Consider the following 14,546-nt stretch of genomic DNA (forward strand, 5'->3'; position numbering starts at 1 on the left):
ATTTGTCACAATTCATTGATTTTTATTTACAACCTCATGCTTTACGTTTGAAGTCCTATCTATATGATACCACCCATGTGCTGCAAGCACTGCGCGATTTGGAGTGGCACCCGCGCTATGTGTGGGTCACCGGCGATGTAACATCTTTATACACTGTGATTGACCACACTCTCGGGTGTCAAGCCATACGCCACACGGTAGATATGGACAATAGTATGTCATCAGTTCTGAAGGATTTTCTTTTGGATTCTATTCATTTTATTTTGACACACAATTATTTTTCTTTCAATTTAATGTTTTATTTGCAGGCGTGCGGCACAGCAATGGGTACCAGGTTTGCAGTATACAGGAAATATGGAAAACAAAAGCGCACTAGCAAAAACGGAGCATGAAGGACACAAAATCAAAAATGAATTAAAAGGGCACTTTGAAAAAGAAAGCTGTGACGTTCGAAACGCGTTGGATGGGTCTTTTGTCACATTAAAGTGTCCTTTTAATTCATTTTTGATTTTGGGTCCTTCCTGCTCCGTTTTTGCTAGTGCGCTTTTGTTTTCCATATTTCCTGTATACTGCATATCTGAAGCTGCACAGCCTGCCTACCACTACTAAGATGTGAGTATTGCTGATGTTCAGGGGAACCTGCCAATGAGACTGAGGGTGAGTGGGCTTGTACCATCTACCACCTGTCTTCAGGAGGATAGTACCCATACCAGTGCATATTAAGTACTATATTATACTTTGTTTACCTTGGTTAGTGGTTTGGCTTACATTATACATTATACCTGCATTGGAGCGCTTTAGCCTATTTTTTCTATGGTACCAGGTTTGCACCAAGCTATGCCAACTTGTTTATGGGGCAGTGGGAGGAGAGTTATATTTGGAATAACTGCCTCCTTGGTGCAAACCTGGTGCTCTGTCTTCGCTTCATAGACGACATATTGTTTGTGTGGAATGGCAGTATTGATTTGTTACACCACTTCATTTCCTATCTTAACAATAACCATATGATTCTCAAATTTACCTGTCATTTTGACTCTAGTTCTATTAATTTTTTGGATTTAAACATTACATCTACAGATAATTGAATACGTACTAAAACCCATTTCAAGTCTGTACAGGCCAACAATTATGTGTTGGCCAATAGTCAGCACAACCCACAGTGGTTGCGTAACATCCCTAAGGGTCAGTTCATTCGCCTGAGGTGCAATTGCTCAAGTGATGAGGCATTTGAATCTCAGGCGAGTGAGCTTAAAGCCAATTTTTTCAATAGACAATACTCTGATGAGTCACTCTCTCAAACCCTGCTACAAGTGCAGGATATTGAGAGATCTAGTCTTTTGGAGTACAATAAGGACAGGGTTGATCCCAGTCGGAAAAATACTGTTTCCTTTATTACACAATACAATTCTATGGCCCCCGACATTAGGCGGGTCTTGTGTAAACACTGGCCAATTCTCTTAAGAGATCCAACATTGGTTCATATCCTTCCCCCCAAACCTTGTATTGTATTTAAAAAAGCCTCTCATCTACAATCGAGGCTAGCTCCCAGCTGTCCTAATATACATAAAACATCAGGTGCGGTATCCCGTAAAAACGTTTTTTTCACCTGTATGAGTTGCACAGCCTGTAAACACAGTACAAATCAAGTCACGTTTACCTCTAATGTAACACATCAGATTTATAATATCCGCTCTTATATTGATTGCCACTCTGTGTTTGTCATCTATCAGCTACCATGTCCCTGTGGGCTACAATACGTTGGCCGCACGGGGAGATCTTACCAGAGGCGCATTTATGAGCACGTGTACAATATTAGGAGTGGTTTAACTACTCATAGTGTGTCACACCATTTTTTAGTTCACCACCAACAAAACCCTAAAGGCCTCATATGCCAACCTATTGAAATTTATCCAGGCAATTGGAGAGGAGATAAAATTAATGGAATTAGCAAACGCGAGTCATATTGGATATATGAGTTGAAAACGTTATCTCCCAACGGTCTTAACATTGATTTCGACCTTGCAGCCTTTCTGGTCAAATAGACTTAATAATTATAAGTACCATGTGTTTCACACTTGAGTATACCACTTTGCTGATTGCTGTTGGTATTGGCGGTCTTAGTGTTTGGGCTATTGTCTTTATTCCATCTCCCAGCCCAGCACTCTTGGGGTTTTATTGATTCAAATTTTTATTGATCTTTTTGGACATTGTTCCTTTAAGATGGGCCTCCAAGCCCTGATAGGTTCTATGAGGTCTCTGTTCCATTGTTTAATATGTTTGTTTATTGTTTCTTATGTGTTCTATATATATTTTAATTTTTGTTTATTTTTAGTTCATTCATTCACTGATAAGAATAACTTGTATTGATTTTTTCATTTTGATATTATGTTATTATCCCATGTTTTGGTTTCAATTAGTGCTGAGAGTATATATATATATATGTCAGCATGTTTTTATTCCCATCATGCCCCTGGCGAAGTGATTTCCATCACGAAACGCGTAGGGTGGTTCTATTGGCTTCAAGACTCGTATCATCCCCCCTTATTGAGTTGTGTCTAGCCCAGACTCTGTCCCTCTGAGCCCCAAGAGCCGTACTGACTTCCAGGACCTCCCCGTGTACCAGCGCTACATTGTGATGTCATCAGCACACCGTGCGACCAGCATGTCTGTGTGCGCGGCGGTGCTGTTTGTCACAGCAGCGTGGCGCTTCGGATCATCCGAGTGGCACCCCCCGTAGACCGTGCGGGCTTGTGAGTGCGGCAGCGGTGGTGGTTCTGTTAGCGTGGAGCTGCGGAGGACACGCAACTTCATCCCTTGCAGAGGTTTCCTGGTCTGGGGAGGAAGGACAGCTTCTCTATGGGTCTATTATTCTCAGTCTTGCTGTAAGAAGGATTTCAATTTTACTCCTACTGGATGGTACTGTCTCATCTGTGTCTTTAGCCTCACGGACATTTGTTTGTTGTTTTATATTTAGTCATTGCATTTTATTAAAATTGTAATAATCTTTTTGTTATTCTTCTCAGGTGTTTGGTATGATTTTTCCCTTTGTCTTTTTTGTTATTCATGAGTGTTTGTCATCCTCGTGAGACTTCATTGAAGATTCCCCTCAAGATTGCTTGCTATCCCCAATTGGACTCTCTATTTGGTCAAAATTCACTCACTATATATTCTTGGAGGCGCCGGCTTTCTGTTTTTACTAGAACTGTGCCTATTACAAAAAAAAGGCAAAAGTGGTTGAAGAATGTCGTGTAGATGAATATCTAACTTCCTTAAGCTACTAATTTTTGAGCTTCGACTGACAATATTAGCGCTGCATGTTAAACTTTTCATGGAGTGGAAATATTTCAGCCTCAGCAAAATGTAATTAAGCATTTTTGGATGGATGTTAGCCTTTAACAAAAGGGAACCAGGTCCAGAGCCAGGTAGGACTCATTGATCTAATTTTTTCCCATAGACAGAAAGAAAAGATCGTGGCCAAGAAAGAAGTGCTTAAACTACAAGTTAAATTACAAGAGTTTACTCACATGAATGAATTTACTGAGTTTGATAAAAAATTGGCTGCTAATAGTACTAAATTTGAAAAAAATATTATGCAAACCAAGCAAATCAAATACGATCGAGATAGACTTGATTACGAACGTAATCAAGTCTATATATGGCAAAAGACACATCCGATCAAAAAAACTCAGAAAAAACATTCTAGTGAAACCAAATCACAAGGGTCTAATAAACCCACTAAGTCTATTCTGAAGAAAGCACAGAAAATGAGACAACAAGATAGGGACACAAGAGACACAGAAACAACAGATAATAAATCGAATGCACATGGGGTGTCCTTTTCGGAATATGATTCATTAGCTTCCTCTACTGAGGAAGGTTCTACTTTAGGACACATAGGTAATAGCCCGAATCTCATTACAAAACGCCAAACTTCGTCAAAAAATGAAGAAAGAAGGGACACAAATCTAAAGCCAAATATAGGGGGCAATCCATCGAAAAAGAGACGTCAATAAAAATTGAAGATACCAATGAAATTAATCTATCCCAACATGAACTAACATCAGCTGAATTACGAGTTTTAGATCTTGGTTTGACATTTGCCCCTGATAAAGATTTTGATATTTTTACTAAACAGTAGATTTATTCAAATTCATTAGAAAACTCTCTCTGAAAAGGTTTTTTAAACTTAAAGAGAAGAATAAAGAGTATCCTGTACAGGGATCCTTAAATGATAATGAATATGCTAATGAAACTGGGGTACAAATATTTGATATACAAAATCAACTAACATTCAGAGATCATTGTTTCTTCAATGACATGATGGAATTATTGGAAGAACACAAAGAACCATTGGATCCAATTATGAACTTTCTAGGGCGTAAACCCGAGGGTTTACATAATAAATCAAAATTTTGTCCAGACAATACTAAAGGTACCGCAATAGATCTATTTAGTCAAGCTGTACAGAGAGATCTATTCTTGCTATCCAGAGGAATTCAATGTGCAGGACAGCCAAGGGGTTGTGATAATATGCATCCAGAACTGAGACAAGCGATTTCTACCCTCAAAGATAACAATAATATTGTAATCAAAAATGCAGATAAGGGGGGCGCTGTCGTAGTTCTGGATTATACATACTATCAAACAGAAGCATTAAGACAACTGAACGATCAATTCTCCTATAATACTGTATATTGTCTTCAGATCTTACTGGTAAATTCCTTGAGGAACTATATGAATTATTAGAGATGGGTAAAGAACTTTATGTCCTATCTCAGAAAGAGTATGATTATTTACACTGCTTGCACCCCATTATTCCTGTTTTTCATCACCTTCCTAAGGTACACAAATCCCTTGATGCACCACTGGGTCGTCCAATAGTTTCCAGCATAGGGGCACTGGGTGAACACTTATCGATTTATGTTGATTATTATTTGTCATCTATTGTTCACACCCTCCCTTCACACCTATTGGACAACTCACATCTTCTCACGTTATTTCACAATTATCCATGGTCTCTGGATTTTCAATGGGTAACTTTAGATGTTTCTTCTTTATATTCTATCATTGCACACACACATGGCCTTCAAGCCACGAGATACTTTCTCGAATTAGATGCATCATTATCACCACTTCACGTAGCTTTTTTATTAGATTGTATTCACTTTTTACTCACACATAATTATTTTTTGTTTTCGGGGATTTTCTATCTCCAGACACGTGGGACAGCTATGGGTACTTGTTTCGCACCTTCCTATGCAAATTTGTTCCTGGGTTGGTGGGAAGCAACCCACATGTTACATAGTTACATAGTTACATAGTAGATGAGGTTGAAAAAAGACGTACGTCCATCAAGTTCAACCTATGCTAAATTTAGACAACAGATACTTTATTCTATATCTATACTTACATATTGATCCAGAGGAAGGCAAACATGAAACCCCATTAAGGGGAAAAAATAATTCCTTCCTGACTCCAAGAAGTGGCAATCGGATTAATCCCTGGATCAACATCCTTCCCATGTATACTTATTTGGTATATCCCTGTATACCTTTCCCATCTAAAAAGATGTCCAACCTTTTTTTGAACAAATCTATTGTATCTGCCATCATAGTCTCCAGGGGTAATGAATTCCACATTTTAACTGCCCTTACTGTAAAGAACCCTTTCCTTTGTTGCTGGTGAAATTTCCTTTCCTCCAAACTTAAGGGATGGCCCCGAGTCCTTTGTACTGCCCGTGGGATGAATAGTTCTTTTGAAAGCTCCTTGTATTGTCCCTGAATATATTTGTATATAGTTATCATATCCCCTCTTAGACGCCTCTTTTCTAATGTAAATAAATCTAATTTAGCTAGCCTCTCCTCATAAGTTAGAATGTCCATCCCCTTTATTAATTTGGTGGCTCTTCTCTGCACTCTCTCTAGTTCCATAATGTCTTTTCTTAGGATTGGTGCCCAAAATTGTACTCCATATTCAAGGTGTGGTCTTACTAATGCTTTGTAAAGGGGCATAATTATGTTTACTTCCCTTCCATCCATAGCCCGTTTGATGCAAGATAAGATCTTGTTTGCCTTGCAGCTACTGCATGACATTGGGCACTATTGCTAAGCCTGCTGTCTACAAGCACTCCTAAATCCTTCTCCATCAAGGATTCCCCCAATATATCTCCATTTAATTTGTAAGTCGCCTTTTTATTCTTGCATCCCAAATGCATAACCTTACATTTATCTGTATTAAACCTCATTTGCCATTTACCTGCCCACGTTTCCAGTCTCTCCAAGTCCTTCTGAAGAGAAATTACATCCTGCTCTGATTCTATTACCTTACACAATTTAGTATCATCAGCAAAGATGGAGACTTTGCTCTCGATCCCAACCTCAAGGTCATTAATAAACAAGTTAAAAAGCATGGGTCCCAGTACCGATCCCTGAGGTACTCCACTCACGACTTTAGCCCAACCTGAAAAAGTTCAATTTATGACAACCCTCTGTTGTCTGTCCTTTAACCAGTTTTCAATCCAGGTGCATATGTTATTACTGAGTCCAATTTTCTTTATTTTGTACACCAACCTCTTGTGTGAAACCGTATCAAAAGCCTTTGCAAAATCTAAGTAGACCACATCAACTGCATTACCCTGGTCTAAATTCCTACTTACCTCCTCAAAGAAACAAATAAGGTTAGTTTGGCAAGATCTATCCTTCATAAATCCATGCTGACTATTACTAATAATTTTGTTTTCCATTAGGTATTCCTGAATATTATCCCGTATTAAACTTCAAGTAGTTTCCCTACTATTGAAGTCAGGCTTACAGGTCTGTAATTTTCCGGTTGTGATCTAGCTCCCTTTTTAAATACAGGCACCACATCTGTTTACGCCAATCTTGTGGTATTGAGCCTGTGGAAATGGAGTCCTTGAATATTAAATATAATGGTTTTGCTATTACTAAGCTTAACTCCTTGAGAACTCTTGGATGTATGCCATCGGGGCGAGGTGGCTTATTAACTTTAATTTTTTCAAGTCGCTTATGAACTTCTTCCTCAGTTAACCAATTGTTCATTAATATGGAGGTTGTGGCTTCCTCCTGCGGCACTACTATTGAACTTGATTCTTCCCTGGTAAACACAGAGGCAAAGAATGTGTTTAATACCTCAGCTTTTTCCTTATCTCCAATAATCTGCCTACCCATCTCACACTGTAAGGTCCTATATTTTCTTTTCTCATTTTTTTGTTATTAAGGTACTTAAAGAACTTTTTAGGGTTGACCTTACTTTCTATTGCAATCCTTTTTTCATTATCCATTTTTGCTAATTTGATTGCCCTTTTGCAATTTTTGTTACATTCCTTATAATTCTGATACGATGTCTCTGTCCCTTCTGACTTAAAGAATCTAAACGCCTTCCTCTTCTTGTCCATTTCCTCCCCTACCTGTTTATTTAGCCACATTGGTTTTGACTTATTTCTTTTATACTTATTACCCAAGGGTATACACTGATAAGTGTGCTTTTCTAACAATGTTTTAAAGACTGCCCTTTTATCTTCTACATTTTTCCCTGCAAAAACATCATCCCATTGTATTTCTATTAGATTAGACCTCAGTTTATTAAAATCTGCCTTTCCAAACTTGAAGGTCTTTGTTGAACCCAAGTAATCTGTTTTTTGATCATTTATTTAAAACGAGACCATGTTATGATCACTGTTACCCAAATGTTCCAGGACTTGAATATTTGTTATTACTTCTACATTGTTTGATATGACCAAATCCAGAACTGCCCCTCTCCTGGTTGGTTCCTCAATAATTTGGGTCATATAATTATCTTTAAGCACCCCCAAAAACCTGTTTCCTTTTGTTGTAACGCTAATCTCATTGCCCCAGTCTATGTCTGGATAATTAAAATCCCCCATTATGCAAACATGACCCAGTTTTGATGCCTTCTCCATTTGCAAATGTATTTTAGCTTCCTCAATCTCACAGATATTTGGTGGTTTATAGCATATTCCCACAAACATTTTCTTTATACTTTTACCTCCACTGCTAATTTTTATCCACAAGGTCTCTACATTTTCATCATTCCCTTCATAGACATCATCCCTTATAATAGGTTTTAGATCTGGTTTAACATATAGACATACTCCACCTCCCCTTCTATTTGTTCGATCCTTCCGAAAAAGAGAATACCCCTTTAAATTAACTGTCCAGTCATGAGTTTCATCCCACCATGTTTCAGTAATGCCTATGATATCATACTGCTCCTTTGTAGCTATTAATTCAAGCTCCCCCATTTTATCTGTCAGGTTTCTTGCATTAGCAAGCATGCATTTCAGTTTTTTTTCAGCCTGTACTATTATCTTATCTGCTCCTTCCTTTCTGCTCCCACTTGGTTTAGTCTTTAGAAGTTTTCTAGTATTATCTCTATTTACTATGGGTATCTCACTGCTTGTCAAACTTGCACTTGCCCCCATTCTACCTCCATACCACCTTGTATCCTTATCTATTCCATTTAGTTCATTATCTGTTTCATTCCCCTCCCCCCTCCATCCTAGTTTAAAATCTCCTCCAACCTTTTTAGCATTCTCCCCCCTAGCACAGAAGATCCCTCTTCATTGAGGTGCAATCCGTCCCTAGAATATAGATGGCACCTCTCAGAAAAGGAGTCCCAGTGCTCTAAAAACCCAAACCCCTCCTTCCTACACCACTTTCTTAGCCATGCATTAACCTCCCTGATCTCTGACTGTCTCCCTGCGGTAGCGCATGGCACTGGTAGTATTTCAGAAAATACTACCTTGGAGGTCCTTGCCTTAAGCTTTTGGCCTAGATCCCTGTAATCATTTTTTAGGACCCTCCATCTTTCTCTAACTTTGTCATTGGTGCCAACATGTACCAAGACTGCCGGGTCAATCCCAGCCCCCCCCAACAATCTGTCTAGCCGATCCGCAATGTGCCGAACCCGAGCACCCGGGAGACAACAAACTGTTCGGTTCATGCGGTCCCGGCAACAGATTGCCCTATCTACCTTCCTAATAATGGAGTCCCCTACCACCACAATCTTTCTTTGCATCTGAGCATCCTGAGTCCCCACTGTGCTGGAGGAACTATTCCCCTGGCTGCTAGAGGAATTAGTCTCCCCCAGCCTTGCCATTTCTGCCCCAACATTCCCAATATCTTCACTCAACATGGCAAATCTATTGGGATGTGTCAGCTCAGAAACGACCTGCCTCTCCCTATTGCCCCTGCTTCCCCTTCTAACTGTCACCCAGCTACCTACCTGCTCCTCACTAACAGCAACTAAGCTACCTACCTGCTCCTCACTAAAAGCGCCACCATCTGCACCACTAGTCGAAGCAAGGGCCTGCTCAGTGAGCTCTAATTCCCTTTCAAGATTGCCAATGTCCCTCAATATTCCAAGTTGCCTCTTCAGATCAGCAATCTCTGATTCTAAAGAGACCACTTGCTCACACTTCTCACAGCGGTATGCTCCTTGGAACAGCTGCTCCAAGTGCACATACATGTGGCAAGATGTGCATTGAGTGGCATTTTCAATCCTGCTCATTCTAGCAACTATGAAGTTTAGAAGTACTAACAGTAAACTGTACTTCAATAACGATACCTTGTTTAACTGCTTCCTTGTTCAAACTGCTCACACTTTAACCAACCAGCACTTCAATCAACCACACATATCAATCAGTACACGCAAGCCATGTTTGGAGATAGGAATCCCTTTCGTCACCACATTCACTTTTACCGTCATTATATTGACGATCTTTTGCTTATTTGGAATGGTTCTGTAGAGGAACTAAATTTGTTTATTAAATATATTAATCTAAATACACTTAATTTGATTTTTACGTCACATTACCATTCCAATTTCATTCACTTTCTAGATTTGAAACTTTATGTGGGTTTTGATTAACAGGTACATACGGATATCTTCCGAAAAGAAAATTCAAGGAATACCTTACTACATGCAAGCAGTGGACATAGTCGAAGTCTCTTTAAGAGTATTCCCTATGGGCAATTTATACGCCTAAGAAGAAATTGTTCGAATCTCGAGGATTATCATTTGAGATCAATTGAATTAACAGATCGTTTTTTATCCAGAGGCTATGATCATGAGATTTTAGTAGAAGCACATCTTAATGCTCTTCATTAAAACAGAGATGATCTCATACATAGATCTCTGGAAAAAAGCGAACAAAGGAGAATTAAAAAGGATGCTCATGTGTCTAATGCAGACCCTCCATACTTTATTACAGTATTCAGTAGACAGGCTAGTTCAATCAGAAATATTGTAAATAAACATTGGCCAATTCTGACGATAGACCCCTTGCTTAAAGAAATCACCGCAGTCAGACCTTAGTTTGTTTTCAAAAAGTCACAAACCTTGGGCAATATAGTTTCCCCTAGTGTAATTAGGAAGGATAGAACTGTGATTAAAAAAGAATTCTTTCCTAAGCTAGTGGGTTGCTTTGCCTGCGGAAGATGTAAAATCTGCAAATACATTTTGAAATCTAAAACTTTTACAAATATAGATGATACTAAGTCATACAATATTTCTGTTTTTATAAACTGTAAAACTGAATATGTTATCTATATGTTGATTTGTGGTTGTAAGAAGAAGTACATTGGTCTCACTACACACATGTTCAATGAGAATGAGAATTCTTGAACACGTGAGGCTCATTCGTAAACAGGATCAGATGCATCCAGTGTCTAAGCACTTCAGTATATGCCAAAACGGGTCTCTGAATAACTTCAAATGTATTGGTATCGAACATATACAGATCCAATATAGAGGCGGAGATAGAGTTAATGCGCTTTACCGTAGAGAGGCCCACTGGATTTTCACGCTGGATACACTGATCCCTAAAGGGTTAAATACAGAGTGGGATCTGAAGTACTTTCTTTGAGAACTCAATACAATGTCTGGCTCCCTTTATATTATGACCTAGTTCTGTTCTTTTTAACCCTACAATCTTTGATCTTTTGCGGACATAGTATACTTTACTAATGCTTGGATATATATATATACGAGATATGGTAAACTAACTTACTAAGATAAATTATTTTTGTTCCTATATTGAGACATTGGTCTTTGTGATTTCATCCTATGTAATGTTATAATATCTGATGTTATCATTTAAATGCTGTACTTTGCAATCCCTCTTGGCCAATATTACATATTGGGTTTTTCTTTCTTAAGATGTCCTTGATGTATTACATCGAGTTGCATTTGACAAGAAGAAAAAAAATTGTTTTTTCTATAGATAATGTGTATTTTGTTATATAAAAACAGAAAAAGAACAGCGCAAAAAAACCATTGTGTAGTATATTTAAATAATTTTATAAAAGGTGAAGGTAAAGGAGAGGGCGCGTTCCTTTATTCTTTACATATACTCCCATTGCGGCACTGTATTGAGACATTTGTTTCATTGCTGGACTTGTTTGGGACTCTGCATACCGCCCGAGTACATATTACTAAGGAGTGACGCACTAAAGACGCGACCGGCTGAGAGACGCTGCCGGATGACGTCACACGCCAACGTGGACTAACCAGGAAGAGACGCGGCGATCTACCCCTGCAAACAACTGCTGTAAGCTCCGTGAAGGCGCGGGAAGGTTCCCCAACGCTAAGCTCTACACTCTGCATCCAGATACCAGCATTCTGAGGGAGGACGTCCAATTCCTGGTGCCTGTATCCCGCTGTGCTTGCCGAGTGGTAACATGTCCCTAACATGTCTTGCTATTAACCCTTTTTATTGATGTACGTGCAATACTCACCTTCACCTTTTATAAAATTATTTAAATATACTACACAATGGGTTTTTTTGCGCTGTTCTTTTTCTGTTTTTATCTAGCTTGGTGTTTGAACCATTCCCACTGATCAGCAGCATAAAACTTCACCTATCAGGTTGTATTATTAATTTATTCAAAAGTCACTATTTTCAGCACAGACCACATTGAGCGCAAGTTTTTTCTGTTTACTGCAATTTACAATTTACTGCAATTACCTTCAGCTGGTTTTTTAGTACACAGGAGGGGCTTAACACACAGTCCCAACCATACTCCTTGAGAAAGGGCTTTTAGAGCCTGAAACCCATAGGAGGTTTTTTTTCTGTTGTATTTTGTTTGTTTTTTATGTAGTCCAATAAACTTTTTTAATCCCTCAACCCTCTGGTGAGGTGATGGTGCTTATTACTGGGACTCTGCTGTTTCGTGCCAATCCATTTTTCTCTGTATGTTACCTGTTGATTGGAGAGACACACTGTGGCTGTGAGGGCACGCTACATGGGATCCATTTCCCCGTAGGAGACGCAGGTGGAACCTGTAGAGCGAGTGGAGCGTTCCCGGACGGACCGGAGGTTGCAACACACACCACCGGCACTCGGGAGCTCCACAGTGTTGGAGAGAGGAAGCTGGTGCCAGATTTGGAGGTTGCGACATCCACGCCCGACACCACGAGGAGACGTAGTGAAGACGGAGGGCTACTGTATAAACGGGATTAACGGAGGTAACATATTTTTCCTCTGTTATATGCTTATCCCAGATAGCGTTTTTCCATTGGAACTCCGACACTGCCTACCCTTTTCCTCGTCACCTCTCCCAGCTGTTTACTACGGACCCACGTTTGGTTTTCCCTCACTTACAACCACAGTTGTCCCACTATATATTGACTTTATTATTTATATTGCCTTACTCTCCGTTTTGGAGCTTTGAGCAGCTCTCCTCCTTTTTTCCAGAGCCAGGTAGGGCTGTTAAAGTGCCACCAATTATGTTTTGAAACAAGCACTGAAATAGTCTGTGAGTATATATGCAGACTTCATTTTATATATTTAATTAATAATCCCTGAAGAACAGGGTATTATTGGCCAGTAATGCCCTGTTCTGAGGTGATTATTACTATTATAGGCTAAATGTAGGCTTTTTCATAAATAATAGACACTTTTGTATAGTTATATAGATTTTTTTATTAAAATAAAATGGTAAATACATTAAAGCGCTTCTATAAACACTTACACTGCAGCTATCTATATCCACACACTGCCGCCCCCTCTATGCACACAAACAAACACAGCAGGTCTACACACACCCACAAACGGCTGCTACACGCAAACTCTGCTGCTACACCCATAAAACACAACAGCACACCACACACACACACACAAAACGCTGCTACTGACACACACACACACACACACACACACAGCAGGTGTACACGAAACAAACTGCTGCTACATACAAACTCTGCTGCTACACACACATAGAGCACACCACACACAACACAAACGCTGCTGCTACTGCTGACACATTGACACACTGACACATAAATGCTGCTGCTACTGCTACACTGACACAAACACTGCTGTTGCTGCTGCTGTCACACTGACACTGCTGCTGACACACTGACACATAGAAACACGTGACACACGCTGCTGCTGCTGACACACTGACACAAACACTGCTGCTGCTACTGACACACTGACACATACAAACACACAAACACTGCTACTGCTGACACACTGCTGCTGCTGCTGACACATACAAACACACAAACACTTCTGCTGACACACTGACACATACAAACACAAAAACACTGCTGCTGCTACTGACACACGCTGCTGCTGCTGCTGCTGCTGCTGCTGCTGCTGCTGCTGCTGCTGACACACTGACACACACACACACACACTGATGCTGAAACTGACACAAACACTGCTGCTGCCACACTGACACACACACAAACACTGCTGCTGCTGACACACTGACACACTGACACCCACACACTGCTGCTGCTGCTGACACACTGACAGAAACACACATAAACACTGCTGCTGACACTGACACAAACACACACAAACAATGCTGCCACACAGACACACACACTGCTACTGACACACACACACACACTCACACACAAACACTGCTGCTGCTCACACACTGACACACACAAAAACTGCTGCTGCTGCTGCTGCTGACACACACACTGACTAACACACACACACACACACACACAGAAACTGTAGCCACAAACAAACTGCAGAGAGCCACTCACTTGCTTTGCAGCTACAGTACACACTCTCTTATCTCCCTCCTCACTGAATCTGTTGGCTCTGTTCCGGAGGGAGGGGGAGGAGTCACTGCCTGCTTCTTCCTACGGACCAATCCCCTGCCCTTTCTTAGAGCTGTTCCTAGCTATGGACCAATCCCCTGCCCTGTCTCTGACCAAAAAGAAAAGCTGATTGGCTGGAAATAAACAGATTGAAATAAACACCTTTCAAGCTGCAAAAATTACAGCCAGTACTGAATGAATAATGCCCAGAATTTTAACCAGAGAGCAGGGATTTCAGTAATGTCCGGAATTTTGCAATTTTAGCCTATAATCTGGTTTAATCCAAATGCTCAGATTCGTTTATAGGGAGTGAACGTGCTTCATTTCCGAACTAAGTTATGTCTGAAAGGGTCAGCATTTCAGTCTGTGTTTTGAAAGATTACCTTTATGTTTTTCCCTTTTTTTCTTGTCCCACATACTGTATTCCAATCTCATCAGAAACT

General features: G+C 40.0%; 1 protein-coding gene across 15 annotated transcripts in view; it reads right to left on the minus strand.

The window, feature by feature from the left end:
* MBNL2 (muscleblind like splicing regulator 2) overlaps positions 1–14,546 on the minus strand; it is a 188,050-nt gene that overhangs the window by 116,271 nt on the left and 57,233 nt on the right. The gene's annotated exons all lie outside the window — the stretch shown is intronic.

The sequence above is a fragment of the Ascaphus truei genome, chromosome 3 (genome assembly GCF_040206685.1).
Source record: "Ascaphus truei isolate aAscTru1 chromosome 3, aAscTru1.hap1, whole genome shotgun sequence".
Lineage (NCBI taxonomy): Eukaryota > Metazoa > Chordata > Amphibia > Anura > Ascaphidae > Ascaphus > Ascaphus truei.